Here is a 20,474-nt window from a genome sequence, read left to right as displayed (position 1 = left end):
ACCACTCCAACAACAACTTATAACTAGAAGCTTCTATGCCATCAACACTTTGAAGAATTCCTCCAAGGTGACACACAATTGTCCCCAACATCCATATATTTAGTACAAGTTGAAGTCTACCACCTACAACAAAGACTGCCATGGCACTAGCACTCTAGAAGGGAGATACTATTAACCATAGGAAGTACATGGCATGCAAAGTGTAAGCAAGAATGAGAAAACATGAGAAGGAGCCGAAATTTCTGAAAATAGTCTTTGGATTACTAACCACAATATAATGTGATAAAGCACATGCACATTTGAATAGCTAAAATTTTTGAAAATAGTCTTTGGATTATTAACCACAATATAACATGCACATTTGAATAGCGAAATGGTTGCAACACTTATATTGATTAAGCATGTAAATCTGCAAGCTCAGGCATTATCTCATGTGCATTGTAATGATAGCATAGGCTCCCATGGAAAAACCACAAAGGTTGTAGTTCATTCTAACCATAGGAAAAGCATGCAATAAGGGATAACTAGTCTTGAGGCCCTAAAGTGGGATGGATGCCCAAGAGCGATGGGAAAACCCTAACACTAGAAATCATGTATAAAAAGGATGTGAATGAATAGAACAAGCTATTCATGTATATGCAAAATTTGTGCACTTGCCTTCTTACTTTCATTGTGAGAGAGTGAGTGAGAGTGAGAGTGAGAGAGTGAGGGTGAAGGATCAAGAGGGTGAAACTCTACTCATCTTCTCTCCTAGCAATCTCTCTTCCTATACCCATCCTTCTCTTTTGCATGTGGAAGTCATAGAGGATTGAGAGTCGAAAGAGCACTCACTTGGATTGTGGAGTGTGCAAAGCCCATCCTTCATGGGATTGAAGGAAGGCCATGCTATTCACTACAAACAAATGCTTACGTTCGTGTGTGAGAGACTATGTGAGAGGTGATTATTCAATTCTCATGTGTCAAAGATGTTACAGGCATCTCTAGTTGCTAGCCCACCAAAGTCTTGGGGATGTTTGATGACCTAGCGTTATATTTTCATGTTTGGGTGCTTCAAGTTGGATGTATGGCCACCCTTCCTTGGGTGCCACTGCTAAATTTCTTCTATGTTCATTGTTGCTATTTCTTATACCTCTCTCAATCACTTCATATCTATTCATTATTGAGTTGTTGGGTCTTCCATCGTCCTTTTCGAAGAAATTTTTATTATACTTTGTGTCTTCTTTAACAGTTATTTCTTAACTCAACAGTTAAAGTTCCACCAACATCTTTTGAGATCATTCTAACTTTCCATTAGGATAGTGTAAAATTCCTAACCAATTCATAACGCAGACCACTGATTTAATTGAAAGCTTCCTTTAAAAAAGAACCGTTTATTTATAATAACTACATATTTTTCGTATTCTTTCGTTAACTTTCAAGTAACCTCCATTATTTTAGCACATTGCTCAAATGAATTTTTTTTCCAAAATCTTCAATATGTGACAAAATCAGGTCCTACTTACAAAAATATACCCTTGCATTAGAAATGGCAAGAGGCAAAACTAGCATCATTTCAACATACAATTCGGTCAAAACAACCATCTTTTAGAGTTTCCTAATCTAAGGAAGGATTAGCCACTTATCCATCTTTTTTTTGCGTTAAAAAACTGGCACAATATCTCTATGGCTACCTATAATAGAGGGTACAAAGTGGAGGAAAAGAAATTCATAAAACCATAGTTCAAGCTTCTATAACTTCTTGAAAGTCTAGAGAACATCAAGCTACTATGCCTGTAATATTTGAGAAGGTTGCAAACTTCATCTTCAACACATTATGGCTATGAAAGTCCTCCTTCAATTGGTCTTGCAACATCTTAGATTCTGTGACTTGAGGTTTCTTCACCTCTCTTTCTATCCTCATGAACTCTTCATCAAAATCATTAAAAATGAAGCTTATCATGTTTAGACAAAATTGAAAAGAAAGAAGGCAACCCGATAGCTCATCTTGTTTACTCCCAATGGAAAAGAAAACACGAATAGTAGATGCTCATTCTCCATTAAGGTATTGTATGGAAAGAGGAAGAAACAAAAGCCTTGCTCCAACACAATAGTATTAACCCCTTGCTCATAGTTGTCTCTCCACTCTTCACACCACTACTCTTTAATAGTGTTGCTAATTACTACTCAATACCATTTCTCGTCCCTTCCCAACCCTAGAAGCTATGTTAGCATGCTTAGGGAGCTCATGGGCTATTCTACATGTCCTTCATGTTGATTATCTAGCTCATACAGAATTGCGATACCCTCATCAGCTCCCCACATACTTGTTAATTCAATCCAACCTAGATTGATGATCAGATTTACCAAATATGGCTTATAAGAATCATTCCAAAGCCAAGTGAATTCATCACATGAAAAACATGTTAATTAGTTTTTATCAGTAGCCTTATAAGGGTCTTTCATATTTTCACATTTATCCTTATGTAATCCTCCTTCACGTGTTTGTGAAGGCTGGCTTTATTTGAAGATGATAAAAGCATGTTCCCATGGTTTATGTCTCCTTCCACTTGTGCATCTCAAAAGGTTGTCCTTCCACTAATCCTACAAGCACTTGGACTTGGCCATGATACAAAACATACATAGCTCAAGACGTAGACATAGCGCATTAGTGCATAATCCAAAATTGAAGTAAAGAATATCATCATCATCATCATCTAAGTGTTGGGAAATAGACTTGTGCCACTACGATATTAGTGTCCATCCATGGAAAGTGGCAATCTCTTTACCAACAACAAACATGAGTGTCAATAGCATTTGTCATAAACTACTATATAGTAAAAATAAAAAGTAAGACCATGAATAGTACATGACCTAGATCATAACTTCATCATACCCTTGTTTACTAGAGCTCTCCATGCCAACAATATGTATCAGGAGCATAGCATGGTTTTGCACAACTACATCCCAAGCTAACCATATGTAGCCTACATGTTATAAAACAAAGATGCTCAATATATGAAAGGACACCAAGTTGTTTCACATGTAAACCAAAATATTTTTATTAGGCTTATTGTAGGATGATGTTATCAAAATATTGTGTTTCATTTTGCAATCAAGCCGTTTTGCCACTCCATATGATGTAAACCAAGAGGGAGAGCTCTTGCTCAAGCACATGTAGTTTTCGTGTTTAATATGGGAATGGTTGAAAAACAATAGAAAGATGCTGAGTATTTTTCTATGTTTTCTCAATTTTCTATGAATAGTTACAGTATGCCTCATCCAAAATATCTATCTTTTACCTATATTCAAGATTGAAGAATATATGTAAGATTGTAAGGGGCAAAAAGATATGCTCCAAAGATGCTATTTTGCATCTACTACATTTCACACCTATTAATTGTATGCATAGAAACTATAAGCAACATAATATCAAGATTTTGATCTAGACTTTTATTTATATACTCTATTTATGTTTGCCTACATGTGTGTGTACGTGCATGTGCACACATGCATATAAGTTGTGGGGGTGGGGGGGTTGGTGTTCTGTCTTCCACTATGTTTTTAATGCCATGTTCACATCCTTAATAGACTAACATGCACTACAAGGTATCAATGATTATAGTTTGACAACATGTACAGTAGTAAGCACAAGCTAATATAACAAGACTTATATGGATGAAAAACATGTGTACCTTAAACATCCAAACAATGTCTCTTTACATTTGTCAACGGTTGTTCACAGACTTCAAATAGATTCACACGTCGTTGCTTGCGTATCACAAAAGTGAAAAAGAAAGCGGAACCGCATACATGATCTCAACATATACATTCAAGACTTCAAATATGTAATAATGAGATAAAATCTCTAAGAAAACCATAAACTTAGTCAAGTTACATGAATATAATGTTGTAGCTTCTTGAGTCAATGACTCTAGGTCTAGCCTCTATGGCTTCATATGAGCGCCTTTATTTAATTTGGATAGTTGAAGGCCTTCTACATGATCACCATCCCATTAGTATATGCAGGTTCTATCTCTACCATGAAGATACATGGGGATAGGTCGGCCCTTGAACATACTCTGTAGTACGAGTATCTGCTTCATAAACCTGAGCAAAGAGAGACATTAGTGAATTGCAAACATGATTTAGTGAGTATCTGCTTCATAAACCTACTACTAAACTACTAGACTCGAATGCCTTGGACGTTAGAAGTTGAAAGATCATGGTGACATGTGCAACTTGCTGAGAGCAACTGTGGGAAAGTGCTAAGCAAATTTCAATGAAAATATTAGAAAGGGCCTAGAACAAGATCAAAGCGCATTAACCATATGTACACCACCAAGTACTGGCGCATACACTGCAGGAGAGGAGAGGGGAAGGCAACGCCTACCACAGGAGGTGGGGCGCAGGCCGGCTGCTGGTGGTGGTGGTTTGGGGGGTATTCTGGGGCACCACTCACTGAGTAGGACTGATACTCCTGGACATACCCCTCGCGATTGTAAGGGGGAGGCACGGCATGATGGTGGTGGCGCGATCCTTCATGCTCGTAACAGTGATGGTGCTGATCCTGGAAAGACATACTCTCTCTCTCTCTCTCTCTCTGTGTCTGTGTCTGTGTGTGTGTGTGTGGGTGGGTGGGTATTGTATTACAGACCTGTGCTTGCAGTTTGCTGCGACTCATGGGTCTATATATACATACACGTCGAGGGCTCGCATGTTACATGGTTATTCCCACACTATCACACACTGCCAACCACGCGTACTTTTGATTCCCTAACTTTACTTCCAAAAGCTGGGAATAATATCCTTCTAATCATCCGATATGAGAGCCGTCTTCCTTTTGATCACATCACACACACACACACACCCTCCCTAACAAACCCCCAACAAAAACACTTGTGTCGGTTGATTCATACCAAAATGTTAGCTTCATTCTACACGTGTAGTGTCATTGCATTTGCCAATTGATTCACCCAACATTCTAAATCACAGTTCTCAAGTAACAAAGTTACACAACATCTTACATGATCAAAGGACCAGATTATAGGGATGTTTGATCAAAGGTCAAAAAGAGCGGAAGTGTGATCAGAAGACTTTGGCACAATTCATACCTAGCACTGTGTGAGCAAGACTATGTAGACTTCCACACGACAACGGCACCACCTTCTTTATTCTCTCCTAGAGTGAAGACGAGTTTCTACTGCCACCAAGGCATGTACGAGTGCGAAAACGAGTCATAAGGGAATTCCGGTTCATTACACGACATATTTGAATTATGAGCTCCTCATATGAGGATAAGGTATTTTTGAGTAGCACATTTACCTAATAGGTCTCCATCTTAACACGCCAAATGGTGGTGGAGTATAGCCAAATATCTAGAGACAAACCAAAGAGGGGGTTGCTGCATTGCCCACATGCCTACATGCATAGTAGAGCTATTACTACATACAAGGCCCTTATTTAGAGGGCGTATCATCACGCAAGTCCTGCCAAACTTCTTGGGGAGAGGTGTACATGGGGGCATGAGCGAAAAAGCAAATATGCAATTCTCTATTTAGCATATTAGTCGATGCCTCATTTAAAAAGCTTCAACAACTTTCTATAGACGCAACCTTTACTCTCTTTTATTTTTTGTGTGCTGTCAAAGCTCTTATATAACGAGGAAGCATTAGCTATCTATTGTAATCATCTTCAAAATCAAAGTTTTTTATTTCCTATATTCTCTATTCTTAACTTGGTTAAAATTTCCTATACTCTATTACATTCTCTTTTCTTACATTTGTTACTTTCGTTCTCTCAAACACTCATTTGCATGCACACACACACACACACACACACACACACACACACAAAGTTACATCTCTCTCTCTCTCTCTCTCTCTCTCTCTCTCTCTCATATACACATATTGAGCTAAATATAAAGCTCTCTTGTCATTTATTGATTGAATTTTACTCTATCTCATCCTTTCCTATCTCATGTTTGGACACACTCATAGCTCTTGATAGAGGGCAAATATTCAAACTTCAAAGGCATTGAGATCATTCAAGCAATCAACTTTCACAATGGGTAAGTGAAGAGTATACCTTTACTTTTTACATACAAACATATTTTTCTTTTATTGTTGTTTCAATATGCAAACTTTACTTTTGATTTTTCTTAGTAGCTTGTATATGATTCAACATCTAGATTTTCTTATGGCTTTCAACATGTGATTTGATATGAGAGCTACATCATTGTCTTGGAGTGGTATGAGTTATTGGCTATAGGTAATGTGTTCAAAAATTGATGGAGTAAGGTCTAGGCGAGCTTCAATTAATGCTATTGAAGCAAGATTCTCTTGACCTTGAATGAATGCAACAAAACCATAAAACCCTTTATCATTCTCACTAGGTGTGATACAACATCCCATCTCTAATATATTCCCATAGCATACACTCATACCCCATTAGCCAAATGAGTAGGATGGGTACATGATCTCTTCATAGGACATGTAGGTCATACCTCATCAATGAGACTAGTAGGATCAATGGACCTGCATGCTATTGAAAGGTGGAGCAAGGGTGAGATGAAAAGCAAAAGCAAGAGGATGCAAGGGCTATGGAGGTTCAAGCAAGAGAGAGAGAGAGCAATATGGTATCTAGGAACTTTAATAATCAAAATGTTCTCTTGTTCTATTGTCATTGAAGAATAAAGAATAAAGTGACGATTATGGGTGGCCACCACTTGTAATGTATAAGTATGCGAAAACTATACGCAAAGTAAATATAAGCAACTAACCACATGTAGCCTTTGACCCCCAATAACCTCCCACTTAAAGGTGAATATGCATTGAGAGAACCCAGGGAGGTCAATCATAAATTTATGTATATATCACGTGGGCTCAACATAAGGGATTTTTAAAATTTTACAGATTTTTTTAAAATCATAAATATATGTATATATCACAGACGTAGAGGCAGAGACATTGCTCCAAATATTGCTAAGAAAGGGAGTGCTAAGGTATGGGAATACCCTAATCCGAGGCGCCAACTCAAAGCCATAGAAAAGGTCAAAGAGTGGGTGAGAGAAGACATGTTTAATCAACTTCTTCTCCATCTTGGGCTTCCCCCAATGCCTCCCTAATGATGGCCATCAAGACCCCACCAAATCCCATGGTCAAGGCCTTGGAGGATGACGTCTTTCTTGCCCTAAAGTCTTGGGACTCTCCACCTGCAGCAGGTGTTCCTCCTGTGGGCCAGTGCCTTTGCCAAAGTATCAATGGTCTTCCACATGAAGCTGTTCAGGTTCACTTCATTTAGAAACTCAGTCGCAATGCTTTCTAACATCAGCACATTGATCCTTCTCATCAATGCATCGTATCTTTGGCTAGAAAACAGGGTCATGCATCATTTTGGCTTGCAACTAGACCTCTAGATCAAGGATATCTACCAAGTTGATGCCATCGTAGTGTGGATCGTTCTAAGCATGCTATATACATCCCTTTTTGGTCATCTTTCCACCTTGTTGGCTAGGCCCAACGTCCTCTCCACCAACTCTGGGGTCAACTTCCACCTAGTGGGCATCTTCTCCTTGGCACATCGTTACAGTGTTACAGTTCCTATTGAAGGTTTGGAGGAACTCTGCACACTTTTTGTATTTGATGGCCTAGCCAACCTTTTCCACATATTTCTGAAACTTGCATTGGTTCACAATTCACCGTATGACTTGCTCCTCCATGACCACTCCTCCAAATTCAAGATGTGCGTGAACTTGAATTGGTTGTAGGCCCTCATCTCCACTGAGAGGTTATACTTTTCTTGCTCTTCCTTTGAGAATGGAAATTTGCTAGTTTTTTCCTGTCCTCCCATTGTAGGTGTCTATCACGAAGCCACATCTCACCATTAGTATTCTTTTAAACAATTTCTTACGGAAAGACATGTAGAAAGTGGTTGCGTCCTTATGGAAAATTGAAATGCTTAAGTACAGAAAGAGAATTTTCCTTCAAGCAGTCCATGCATTCCAACGAATTTTATGATACTTTTCCTTAATCCCAAGTTTTTTTTAATCCATTCTTTTCTGCTAGTCTGTTTTTATGTTCCATACTTTACCCCCTTCCCCCCACGGGGGATTCACTAGTAGTAATAAGAAGATGTCACTTGCGTACAAGAAATATATGAAAATACCCCTTATCTACCCCCTATTTATGGGACCTTACCTTATAAAATGTACCTTCCTTCCCTTAAATAACCCTCCTCCCTTACACTCACATGGTACCATACGGTAAACCCTAGTGGACCCCCCGGGTTCCCCCCTTGGGAGTTGAGAAGGATCCTTCCTAGGATTTGAAGGGTTAAGGGTGTTGCACATGCTCACAGTGCTTCACTTTTGCATGAGCCAAGCGTAGAAGTTTGGATTGTATTCCATATTAGCATAGTGGTCCATGTCAAAAGGTCAGATGCCTACACGAGTGTTAACCCCAAGCCAAAAGGCAGAAGAATGAATGAAAGAGCGGGAAGAAGATGGAAAAGGAGCAAAGACACATAGGTAGCCTTTAAAGCTAAGCTAGGGCCAAAAGCGTAATTTTAAATGAAAGGCACCTCAAAAACTTTAAAAACTCTTGTAAAAGAGCGCCAGGCTCCCTCGTGTGCCAATTATAAAGTATTAAATGGGTGTAGGTTAGAGGCACAAGGCTAGAAGGGGGAAATAGACAAAGGACCTTGCCACAATGGCCGGTCATGTAAAAAGGGATGGGCGCCCATGGGGTTTTTAGGGTTTGTATATATAAAGTTCAAAAAGTGATTGGAAGCTCATTCTTTGGTGTGTGGCTAACAAGAGCTCTTCTATTCTTCTCTTCTCCTTACTTATGTGTGCTCTTGAGAGAGGGAGTGTGAGAGTGTGAGGGAGTGAGGGATCAAGAGGGTGAAGCTCTTCACCATCTCCTCTTCTCTTCTTCTCTTCTCTTCTCTTCTCTTCTCTTCTCTTCTCTTCTCTTGCATGCGGCTATGGTGGATGGAGCTTGGAGATGGAGGAGGCTTGAGGATGCTTGAGCTAGCATCTAGGATCGTGGAGCTACCGGTGTGTGTGAGAGAGAAGGCAACTCATATTGGCATCAAGTTAAGCTCACTACACTCGTAGGATTGACAATGCGTCGCCTATGTGAGAGGTAGCCATTAGAGCTTGCTTGGAATGCTTGAAACAATAAGCGGTCCGTGGATCTTGGCGGTCGATCGAAAGCTTCCACATTTTGGTTCCATTGGTAGGACCAATGGATTCAAGCTTGAGCGCTTGCGCAACTCATATCGAGCATCGAAGTAAGGGATCCATCCCCAAAACGGAGCTTGAGATAGGTAGGAAGTTTGGCTGTTTTGATCTTCAAAACAAGTAAGTATTTTGGGTTAGTTAGTTAGTTTGATGATTGAAAGACATGGAGAAATCATTTCATTTTGTTGCTTTCGATTCTTGTTGGATTTTGTGTAGGATAGGATTAGGAAATTGAATCGGGAAAGGGTAGGGTTTACTGTTGCAAAACAGGGCAAAATAGGGCATAAATCACGCAAAAAATGGCAAAAAGCTTGCTTGGGATGCTTAATATCGGCAAATGAGTGATGGGGAGCATCAAAGCCTTACCCGAGAGGAGGTTTAAGAGCCAAGAGGTCAAGGGAGAGCGCATTTGTAACCATTGCACAAAGAGAGAGAGAGAGAGAGAGAGAGAGAGCCCTCAAAGATTCAATTCGATCTTGTCATCGGAGAGCTTATCGCTCACCCCAAGCATACCAATGACTACCCTTGGGTAAGTGAAGAGTATACCTTTACTTTTTACATACAAACGTATTTTTCTTTTATTGTTGTTTCAATATGCAAACTTTACTTTTGATTTTTCATAGTAGCTTGTATATGATTCAACATCTAGATGTTCATATGGCTTTCAACATGTGATACAACATCCCATCTCTAATATTCCCATAGCATATACTCATACCCCATTAGCCAAATTAGTAGGACGGGTACATGATCTCTTCATAGGACATGTAGGTCATACCTCATCATGGTAATGTATAAGTCTGCGAAAATTGTATACAAAGTAAATATAAGCAACTAGGCACATGTAGCCTTTGACCCCCAATAACCCCCCACTTAAAGGTGAATATGCATTAGTGGTGAGAGAACTCGGGGAGGCCAATCATAAATTTATGTATATATCATGTGGGCTCAACATAAGGGATTTTCAAAATTTTGCACATTTTTTTAAAATCGTAAATATATGTACACTTCATTCAGAAACTTAGCCGCAATGCTTTCTAACATCAGCACATTGATCCTTCTCATCAATGCATCGTATCTTTGGCTAGAAAACAGGGCGTGCATCATTTTGGCTTGCAACTAGACCTCTGGATCAAGGATATCTGCCAAGCTGATGCCATCGTAGTGTGGACCATTCCAAGCATGCTATATACATCTCTTTTTGGTCATCTTTCCACCTTGTTGGATAGGCCCAACGTCCTATCCACCAACTTTGGGGTCAACTTCCACCTAGTGGGCGTCTTTTCATTGGCGCATCGTTACAGTGCTACAGTTCCTATTGAAGGTTTGGAGGAACTCCGCACACTTTTTGTAGTTGACGGCCTAGCCAACCTTTTCCACATACTTCTAAAACTTGCATTGGTTCACAATTCACCGTATGGCTTGCTCCTCCATGACCATATCCTCCAAATTCAAGATGCACGTGAACTTGAATTGGTTGTAGGCCCTCATCTCCATTGAGAGGTTATACTTTTCTTGCTCTTCCTTTGAGAATGGAAATTTGCTAGTTTTTTCCTGTCCTGCTATTGTAGGTGTCTGTTACAAAAAGACGTGTAGAAAATGGTTGTGCCCTTATGGAAAATTGAAATGCTCAAGTACAGAAAGAGAATTTTCCTTCAAGCAGTCCATGAATTCCAACCAATTTTATGACACTTTTCCTTAATCCCAAGTTTTTTTTAATCCATTCTTTTTTGCTCGTCTATTTTTATGTTCCATACTTTATCCCCTCTCCCCCACGGGGGATTCACTATTAGTAATAAGAAGAGTCACCTGCGTGTAAGAAATATATGAAAATGCCCCTTATCTACCCCCTATTTATGGGACCTTACCTTATAAAATGTACCTTCCTTCCCTTAAATAACCCCCCTCCCTTACACTCACGTGGTACCATATGGTAAACCCTAGTGGACCCCCAGGGCTCCCCCCTTGGGAGATGAGAAGGATCCTTCCTAGGATTTGAAGGGTTAAGGGTGTTGCACATGCTCATAGTGCTTCACTTTCGCATGAGCCAAGTGTAGAAGTTCAGATTGTATTCCATATTAGCATAGTGGTCCATGTCAAAAGGTCAGATGCCTACACAAATGTTAACCCCAAGCCAGAAGGCGAAAGAATGAATGAAAAAGCGGGAAGAGGATGGAAAAAGAGCAAAGACACGTAGGCGGCCTCTAAAGCTAAGCTGGGTCCAAATGCGTAATTTTAAATGAAAGGCACCTCAAAAACTCTAAAAACTCTTGTAAAAGAGCGCCAGGCTCCCTCCTGTGCCAATTGTAAAGTATTAAATGGGTATAGGTTAGAGGCACAAGGCTAGAAGGGGGAAATAGACAAAGGACCTTGCCACAATGGCCGGTCATGTAAAAAGGGATGGGCGCCCATGGGGTTTTTAGGGTTTGTATATTTAAAGTTCAAAAAGTGAATGGAAGCTCATTCTTTGGTGTGTGGCTAACAAGAGGTCTTCTCTTCTTCTCTTCTCCTTGCTTATGTGTGCTCTTGAGAGAGGGAGTGTGAGAGTGTGAGGGAGTGAGGGATCAAGAGGGTGAAGCTCTTCACCATCTTCTCTTCTCTTCTCTTCTCTTCTCTTCTCTTCTCTTGCGCGCGTGGCTATGGTGGATGGAGCTTGGAGATGGAGGAGGCTTGAGGATACTTGAGCTAGCATCTAGGATCGTGGAGCTATTGGGAGAGAAGGCAACTCATATCGGCATCAAGGTAAGCTCACTACACTTGTAGAATCAACAGCATGTCGGCTATGTGAGAGGTAGCCATTAGAGCTCGCTTGGAACACTTGAAACAATAAGCGGTCTGTGGGTCTTAGCGGTCGAGTGAAAGCTCCACATTTTGGTTCCGTTGCCAGGACCAACGGATTCAAGCTTGAGCGCTTGCGCACCTCATATCGAGCATCGAAGTAAGGGATTTATCCCCGAAACAGAGCTTGAGATAGATAGGAAGTTTGGGTGTTTTGATCTTCAAAACAAGTAAGTATTTTGGGTTAGTTTGTTTGTTGGATGATTGGAAGACATGGAGAAATCATTTTAGTTTATTAGTTTCGATTCTTATTGCATTTAGTATAGGATAGGATTAGGAAATTGAATCAGGAAAGGGTAGGGCTTACTGTTGCAAAACAGGGCAAAAAGGGCATAAATCATGGAAAAAATGGCAGAAAGCTTGCTTGGGATGCTTAATATCAGCAAATGAGTGATTGGGAGCATCAAAGCCTTACCCCAGAGGGGGTTTAAGAGCTAAGAGGCCAAGGGAGAGCTCATTTGCAACCATTGCAGAGAGAGAGAGAGAGAGAGAGAGAGAGAGAGAGAGAGAGAGAGAGAGAGAGAAAGAGAGAGAGAGAGAGAGAGAGAGAGAGAGAGGGAGAGAGCCCCCACAAAGATTCTATTCGATCCCGTTGTCGGAGGGCCTACCACTCACCCCAGGTTTACCAATCACTTCTCTTGGTGCCTTAGTTGGGATCTGGAAATTTGTGCTGGGAGTGATTGCCTAAACCGTGAGATGTGATCGAAATCATCATTGCACAGCATTTGTCGCACCGCGTTTGGCTTGTCTGAGCAGTCGTTGTTAGGCCGAGTCCTAGACTCGACCCTCCGACCCTGCCATTTGGCCGGCTCGACCCAGAAACCCTAATCGGCCCTCGATCCATAGTCCACTCGGCCCCATTTACCAATTCGTCCCTTGGCCCAAGACCCGACTCGGCCCTCGGCCCAATACTTGACTCGGCACGTCCGAGTGACTCCACTCAGACCTCAACCCGTGAAAAATTTTTGTACTATGACCAGTGCAATTCGGCCCGTCCAAGCCACCCACTCGGCCCTTGCAATTCGAACTAGTTGGGCTCAGTGCGTATTTGCCTCAACTTTTCAAAAATTTGACCCCACCCAGCTAGAGCTCAGCAGCGCAAACTGTCACAAGCCCTCCTGATGCTCAGGAACTTGATTTTGGCACGCGGAATAACATATCATAAGGCGCAGCCGCTTAGAAGTTTGAGTGGGCTCTTGCGAGACCTAGAAACCTAGAGACCTAGAGGCAACCTGCTGAGCCATAAAACCCCGATTGGACCCAAAAACGAGCAAGGCAATGTAACGGAAAAGCCCTAAATCCGGTCAAGACGGCCAAAGAATTGATCGACAAAAGCTATCAGGCCCAAAATGAAGCGAGGGTGTGTAAGACGCTTAGAGGCTATTTGCCACACTCACCTTGAATTTTTGCACTTGAAGTGCACTTAAGGAAAACTTAAAGCCTGATTGAGCACAAGTGCACTAGAAAGAACACACACACTAAGTGGAGATAAATTGAGGACTGTATTTAATAAGTCAAGGAACTCACTCAGATAAGCCACTCAAGGAACCCAGGAATAGGAGAGAACCCACAGACAGAGACAAACCATCAACACGCGAAGTAGGACCAAGCAAGAGGCACAAACAAAGTGGATTTGACAAACCTACTGAACCTGATTGATAGCTTGGTGGAGCACGAGAACTCGACTATGGCAGAAGAAAATTCAGACCGCATGTCTAACGAAGAACTCGACTTAGGCGTCTTCCCAGAGGCTATTCAGCAGCTGGTCAGCAGCTATGATGCGCACACCCGGTATGAGCACTGCGGCCGGACAGCAGATGCTATCATCGCAGACTTAGAAGAAGAAAGAAAGCTAGCCCACAAGGTGTTGCAAAGCATAGCTGCATACAATAGAGACCAGCAGCTAGGAGTCAAAGGCAAAGCATGGAGTTGCGTGAGGTATAGCGAGTGCTAAACTTAGCTGACAGAAATCAAATGGATCATGAGACAGCCCTAGAAGAAGACTTAACACTGAGCAAGCTTCTTATGAAGCAATTGCTAGACAACACTGTAGCAGAGTAAAGTGTTGCAGCATTGGCGACCTCACTGCTGGCAGGATTAGGAGCAATCCAAGGCTCTAAGAGCTAGTCTAAAATCCCAATAGTTGCGAAGTAGCTCGTCAAGTACCAACCCCACGACGATCCATATGGCTTTGTAGAGCAATTCGAGAAAGTCTGCGAAGCCAACGGCATTTGGGCTCTGCTTAGGTGACAAGGGCAGGACTTGGTTACAAGCTTAGACGCTACAGAGTGAGCAAATTTCAATAGCCTCAAGAATCTCTTCATTAAGAGATTTTCTGAGCCTCGATACTCCAACAATCTGTTAGTACATCTAATGAATGTCAAGCAGAAGGAGAAGAAGGAGATTTGTGATTATGTAACCCATGTGAGGAGCCTCTTCAAGAGAATCCCTACAGGCAAATGATCGACTGAAATAGCATTTTCAACTGTGTTCATCAGCAAAATTTGAAACAAGGAACTGTATAAGGATTTGGTAGGGAACTCGACCTTGCAGCGAGACGTGCTAGCTAGGGTTTTTGAGGAAGCCATTAGAGTTGATGATCAGCTGAAAGAGCGGAGCTCCAAGAGCTCCAACTCAGAAGAAGCCAACTCGCGAAGTTCAGAAAGAGTGTCAGCCTCTAGTGAACGACCAGCCCTATCATCCCAAGATAAGGGAAAGGCCACACCCAGACGAACCAAGACTTGGCTGATGTCAACTCTTCAGAAGGGGAGCCCCATTGGCCCTTCCTGCACCTAACAATATTAAGCTGGTTGTCCCTAGGGTGGATGTAAACCCTACAGGTGTATCTAGAACGCCTGGTCCCTATGTAACCCATCCGCCGAGTGACGCTCCAGTCCACTATGTAGAAGAGCCAAATGACGAAGAGACTTACTTATACCCTTATGTCTCTCATGATGACAATGGAAACACAGTCCTTATGGATTATCCACCAGTACCGGTGATGGCATTAGGGAGAGGATGAGGTATAGGCCTAGGAGAGCAGACGCAGGATCCAGTCATCTGTTGGACCTGTGGTCACCCAGGTCATGTCTCATCACGTTGCCCCAAGAGGGAGCAACATAATAGAGATAAAACTGACCTAAGGTGCATTGAGTGCGGAATCACCCATCTCTTCATCGATTTCCCAAAGCGAAAACCTTCGGCAAGTTCAGCCAGCGTACCATCTGTTCCATTGGGACTGTTTGGTGTCGAGAACCTTGATGGGGAGGCCGCACCCATCCCATTGCAGGTCGTGCCCCGTGCCCAGATGAAGCATGTCGACATATCACTACCAGGACCCAGCAACCTCGATGCAGCCTCGATAGGGAAGAAGACCCAGCAACCTCGATGCAGCCTCGATAGGGAAGAAGAGCCGCAGGTGAAGGAAGAAGAGGTCGGAGGCTAAGATCGCACTGAAAACTGAGAGTGCTACAACTCTGCCTGTTGGAAATAAGGTCATGGACGTAGAGGGAGAAACTTCAGCCCCCAAGACGGCCAAAAAGGGAAGTGCCAAGCTAGGGGAATACCCGCATCCGAAGCTCCAACTCGAGGCCATAGAGAAAGTGAAGGACTGGGTGAAAGAGGCCCAAGAGCAGTTAAGGGATGCTGACCCCATCTTGGAGGATGAGATCAAAGCATGAGCACGGCAGTCTCACCCCCTCGACCAAATTCTAGAGATGCAACTACACCGCAGGAAACATCGCTTAGGCCAAGCCTTGATGCTGCAAGCCCACAAATCAGTCACGGCCATTGGCCAGGACAATCTGGTTTAGGAGAGAGACGAGCAGCCGACAGCCTCCTTACAAAGCTAATGACTACCCCTGTGACGTTAAGCCTGGGAGACATGCTTAAGCAGCATCCCACCCTATGGCAAGACCTCAAGCAGTGGGTTGAGGGGTCACGAGAACAAGCTGTGGATCTGCACGATCGTGATGTAGAAACACAAATACCAAGTCTAACACTGCACTCTGTGCCAAAATCCTTCACGTCAATGCTTTCTAGGAAGGTGTCGAGATGCATGCAGTGTTACCAGTCCTAGCCTTAGGCGACATAACGAGAAAGGGGATTGTAGACACGGGAGCTAGGGTTAGCGTGATGAGTCACACAGTACTACAGACCTGGGGAAACCCACATGTCGAGACCGCTCAGTTTAATGTCACATTAGCAAACGACATGAGAGTGAAGCCCTTCGGGGTACTTAAAAACTAGCCAGTGAAAATCGCAGGTGTCCAGTTCTCTGTCGACTTTATAGTCATGAAGGGGGTGGACTAAGATATCCTGTTAGGCCGACCCTGGATGCACAATGCGAGAGTTATCAAAGATTGGGATAAGGGCTTGATCTCACCAGTTGACTTGATCTCACCAATTGACTTGATCTCACCAATCGACTTGGAAGACCTCACCAGTCGACTTGGATTCCATCTCCGCGATGCTCAAGGGTGATGCTCAAGTCAAGAAGTCTTATGGGCCCTTAACCAAGTATATCCCATACCCAGAGGATGAGTGAGATTGGATGCATGTCCTTGCTATAGTCAACCTCTTGTTCTTGGATCAAGAGGCGTATGAGCAGGCCATTAGGATGATGGGCACGTCTAATGGCACACCCTTCGTACCAGTTTGCATGATGGAAGGAACCCTACTTGGGAGACCTAAGCCCAAGTACTGAGCAACAAGAGAGAACTCTAGGAGGCTCTGGAATACTTAACGGACAAGCTAGCTAACAATTCAGCAGCAAACTTCAAACCACTCTAGGATCTCTTAGGCGAATCCAAGTGGCAATGGACCAGGGTGCATGACTTGAACCTTATATACAAGTGGGCCCTAGTCCCTAATCAACGATAAGCATTCTCACACAGAGGACTCTGATAATAAGTTTGAAGAGTGCCAATCCTTCAGTGATGAAAGTGTGGGTGAGATGGGCACAGTAGAATACTACACTAAGGGACATGAAATAGAACAAATACGGGCAGACTCCAAGCCACAAAAGAGGAGTGTCTACAGGATAGAGTGAGGAATCATGCACATGGATTGTGATCGCACTTGTGGTATGTAGGAGCCATAGACCTTGAGCAAGCAGGTCTAGCTCAACCAGGAATGACACCGGTGCTTAGGACAAAATGACCATCTGAACTATGACCACTAGGGGAGACCCCCTCTTCTAGGGAAGATGGAGAGTTCGACTCTGAGTTGGAGGTAAGCTCGAATAGCGACCCAGAAATACCTAGGCCTCCCAAGATCCGATGCACCAACGGGGACCTACCCGTCCACCTAAGGTGCATACGATTGAAGCAGGAACGGGCAAAACAACCTAGGAACATACGAACAACAAAAACCGCGAGACCTCCCTAAAAGATTTACGAAATTCAAGAAAGGAGATAGGGTAGCGATCCTGTTGGGTGCCAAACGGCAAGGGCAAACGAGCGAACCAATCAAGGGACCAGCTAGGGTCAAGGAGGTGAACCTAGCCCAGGAAGGGGAGACACCCAGACCAGCCTTCATTGCTGATGACTTGACTGAGGAAGAGGAAATGAGTCTTGTTGCTCTCTTGCAAGAGTATGTAGATGTATTCGCTTGGTCATTGGAAGAGCTTAAAGGGATAGAGCCGAGTGTAGTGACTAATAATATACCCATGACACCAGACGCAGCACCGATGAAGCAGTGACTGAAGCAGTGACCATACCCAATGAATCCAAAGCATGCTCATGCTGTCAAGGAAGAGATTTATAAGTTTATGAGAGCGGGATTCATTTAGGAAATTGAGCACACGGACTGGGTATCACCCATACTCATCGTGATGAAAAAAATTAAAAAATTAGAGTGTGCATCAATTACAAGAAGGTGAACGTTGCTACTAAAAGGGACAATTATCCATTGCCATACACCGAGCACATGCTTGAAAGAGTGGCGGGCAAGGAGGCCTACTGTTTTTTGGATGGCTTCTCAGCATACAATCAGGTGCAAGTGCATCCTGCCGATAGGCATAAGTCTGCCTTCACCACTGAGTGGGGCATCTTTGCTTACATAGTCATGCCTTTTGGGTTGACTAATGCCCCTACTACCTTCCAATGTCTCATGTGCACCATATTTAAAGAAATGCTTCGCCAGGACTTGGAAGTATTTGTCGATGACCTCTGCGTTCACTCAACCTAGATGGAACACTTAAACAAACTCCAAGCAGTCTTTGAGCGGTGTCACCTATATAGTCTCTCCTTAAACCCCTTGAAATTCCAGTTTTGGGTAAAGCATGGATGCATCCTCGGCCACGTGGTGTCAAAGAATAGCGTTGCCACTAAATTCTCAAAAGTCAGGGTTATTGTCGACCTTCCATCCCCAACCAACTACAAGGGAGTTCAATGCTTCTTAGGCCATACGGGATACTATCAGCAATTTGTGGTGAATTACGCATTGATAACTAGACCTTTATACAAGCTGCTGATTGTCTTTGAATGGACTGAAGCATGCCAATGAGCATATGAAGAGTTGAAAAAGGCTCTAACCACAACACAAATTTTATGAGCCCTAGATTAGACCATTATCTTCCACCTGCATATCGATGCTTCTAAATTTGTTGTGGGGGCAATGTTGAGCCAACTTGGTGAGCACAACCTAGACTATCCAATGAGCTTTGCTAGCAGATAACTCAATGAGACAGAAATAAACTACTTGATGATAGAAAGAGAGGGCTTGGCCATGGTGTTTGCTATAAAGAAGTGCTAGCATTATCCATTGGCTACACCCTTTACCTTCTTTGTGGACCATCAAGCCTTGCTATATCTAGTGGACAAACCTTGCGCTACTACAGGACACATAGCTCAGTGGCTCCTTCTACTTTTGGAGTTTGACTTCTCTGTTGTTGTATGAAAGCAAAAACAACACTACATGGCTGATCATATGTCACGCATCCCGACAAGAGAAGTCATTGGAGAAGGCATTACCGATGAATTGCCAGATACCCACCTCTTTAATGTAATATTTCCATGTACCGTACCGTAAATATTACTTCCCACACGCCGTGCAAACCCTGTGCAAAGGGTATCCCTCGCATTGAAATTTATTGGCAGTATAATATGTGACCCGCGCGCGTGAAATAGGGTCCTCCGCTTTGGTAAATCAAGACCGGGAGATCAAAACCGCAAGCCGCACGAAAACACCCTCTTGGGAGGGACAATTTTAATTGAATTAGTGCAAATTTTTTTACTATTATCCCTTCCCCCAGCCGATGCATGGCTGGAGGAGAGGGAGTGTGGAGGGGGGGGATGGCCAAGTGAAGATTGCATGGGGAAGCTCTCCACGTGGGTGGAGACCCTCTTCCCCACCCCCAAGGCCTATAAAAACACTCCCCATCAAGGGGGTGGCTAAGGAGAGAAGGCCTGTGAGAGAGGGAAGGCCTGTGAGAGAGGGAGCAAGGGAGAAGCTGTCGGGCCGTGGAGGAGAGGGACGTGAGGTCCGTGCTGGTCGCCGCCGTGTAGGAGATCGCCCCAGTCCGCCGCCAGCGCTGGTCCGCCAGCTAACGCCATCGCTGCCGCCCGTCCGCCCAGCCACCAGTCATCTGCGCCAGCCTGCCGCCACGCTGTTCAAACCCCCCCCACGTGCTTCTCTGAAGCAGAAGCTTCTTAGAAGCTTCTTTGGAAGCTTCTAAGAGGGGCCTCCTTAAAGGCCCTTCCCACCATTTTTCCAAAGGTCTTCCCAAAGACCCTTTCCCGCCACTTTTCCAAGAAGATCCATTACCCCTTCCCGGATTTTGGAAGAGGGGACCGTGAAGCCATAAAGACCCCGCATGACCCATCGAAAAGGTCCGCAAGAAGATTTTAAGCCGCTAGCCGTCCGAGGTTAAATTCCGCGCCAATTCGAGTTTTCTTGAAGACTCCTAAGCTTCCGTCGCAAGCACCATCCCGAAGAGGAACCCTCCCGCATACAAGGATAAAGGCAGAGGTCGGAAGGCCGTATTCCGAGAGCCGTCACTCCGTGGACCACAAAGGCAAATCGGAAGTCGAATTTACGACTACGATGGCCCCAAAACGATCACAAGAGGCGACCGCGGGAGGCTCATCTCCGAATATACAAGTGGACATCTCCCCGACTCCACAAGTCCAGGTTCTTCCGTGTTAATTCCGCATAAGGAAATGATTAGGCGCACTTAGCCCATAAAAGGAAATTGCATTTTTCGCTTAAATTTCAAAGCATATGAAAATTGGAAAGAAATACATCTCTTGAACGTTAGGTAAGATTGAAATTGTCATGAATTTGAACGATTAGAAGGTTAGATGCATGTAGTTTTGGTACCGTTTCAAGGTAGTGAGTCTAAACCTAGGCAAAGAAATGGAATTTATAAGTGCATTATCTTCGTCCTAGACATGCTAGAAATAAGCGTATACTG

At 43.3% G+C, this 20,474-nt stretch overlaps 1 long non-coding RNA gene across 1 annotated transcript; it reads right to left on the bottom strand.

Annotated features, from left to right (window-relative positions):
* Nucleotides 1–3,807: 3,807 nt before the first annotated feature.
* LOC148012951 (uncharacterized) lies at nt 3,808–4,698 on the bottom strand. Its single transcript, XR_015688937.1, has 2 exons — nt 4,370–4,698; nt 3,808–4,086 (listed from the first exon to the last, which is right to left on the bottom strand). It is a non-coding gene; the product is annotated as an uncharacterized LOC148012951 (long non-coding RNA).
* Between the last annotated feature and the right edge of the window lie 15,776 nt (nt 4,699–20,474).

This window comes from Lygodium microphyllum, chromosome 26, assembly GCF_053477565.2.
Source record: "Lygodium microphyllum isolate KBCC chromosome 26, Lygodium_microphyllum_v1.1.10, whole genome shotgun sequence".
NCBI lineage: Eukaryota > Viridiplantae > Streptophyta > Polypodiopsida > Schizaeales > Lygodiaceae > Lygodium > Lygodium microphyllum.
The sequence above is the reverse complement of the archived record's forward strand: the minus strand, read 5'-3'. Positions and strand labels throughout refer to the sequence as shown.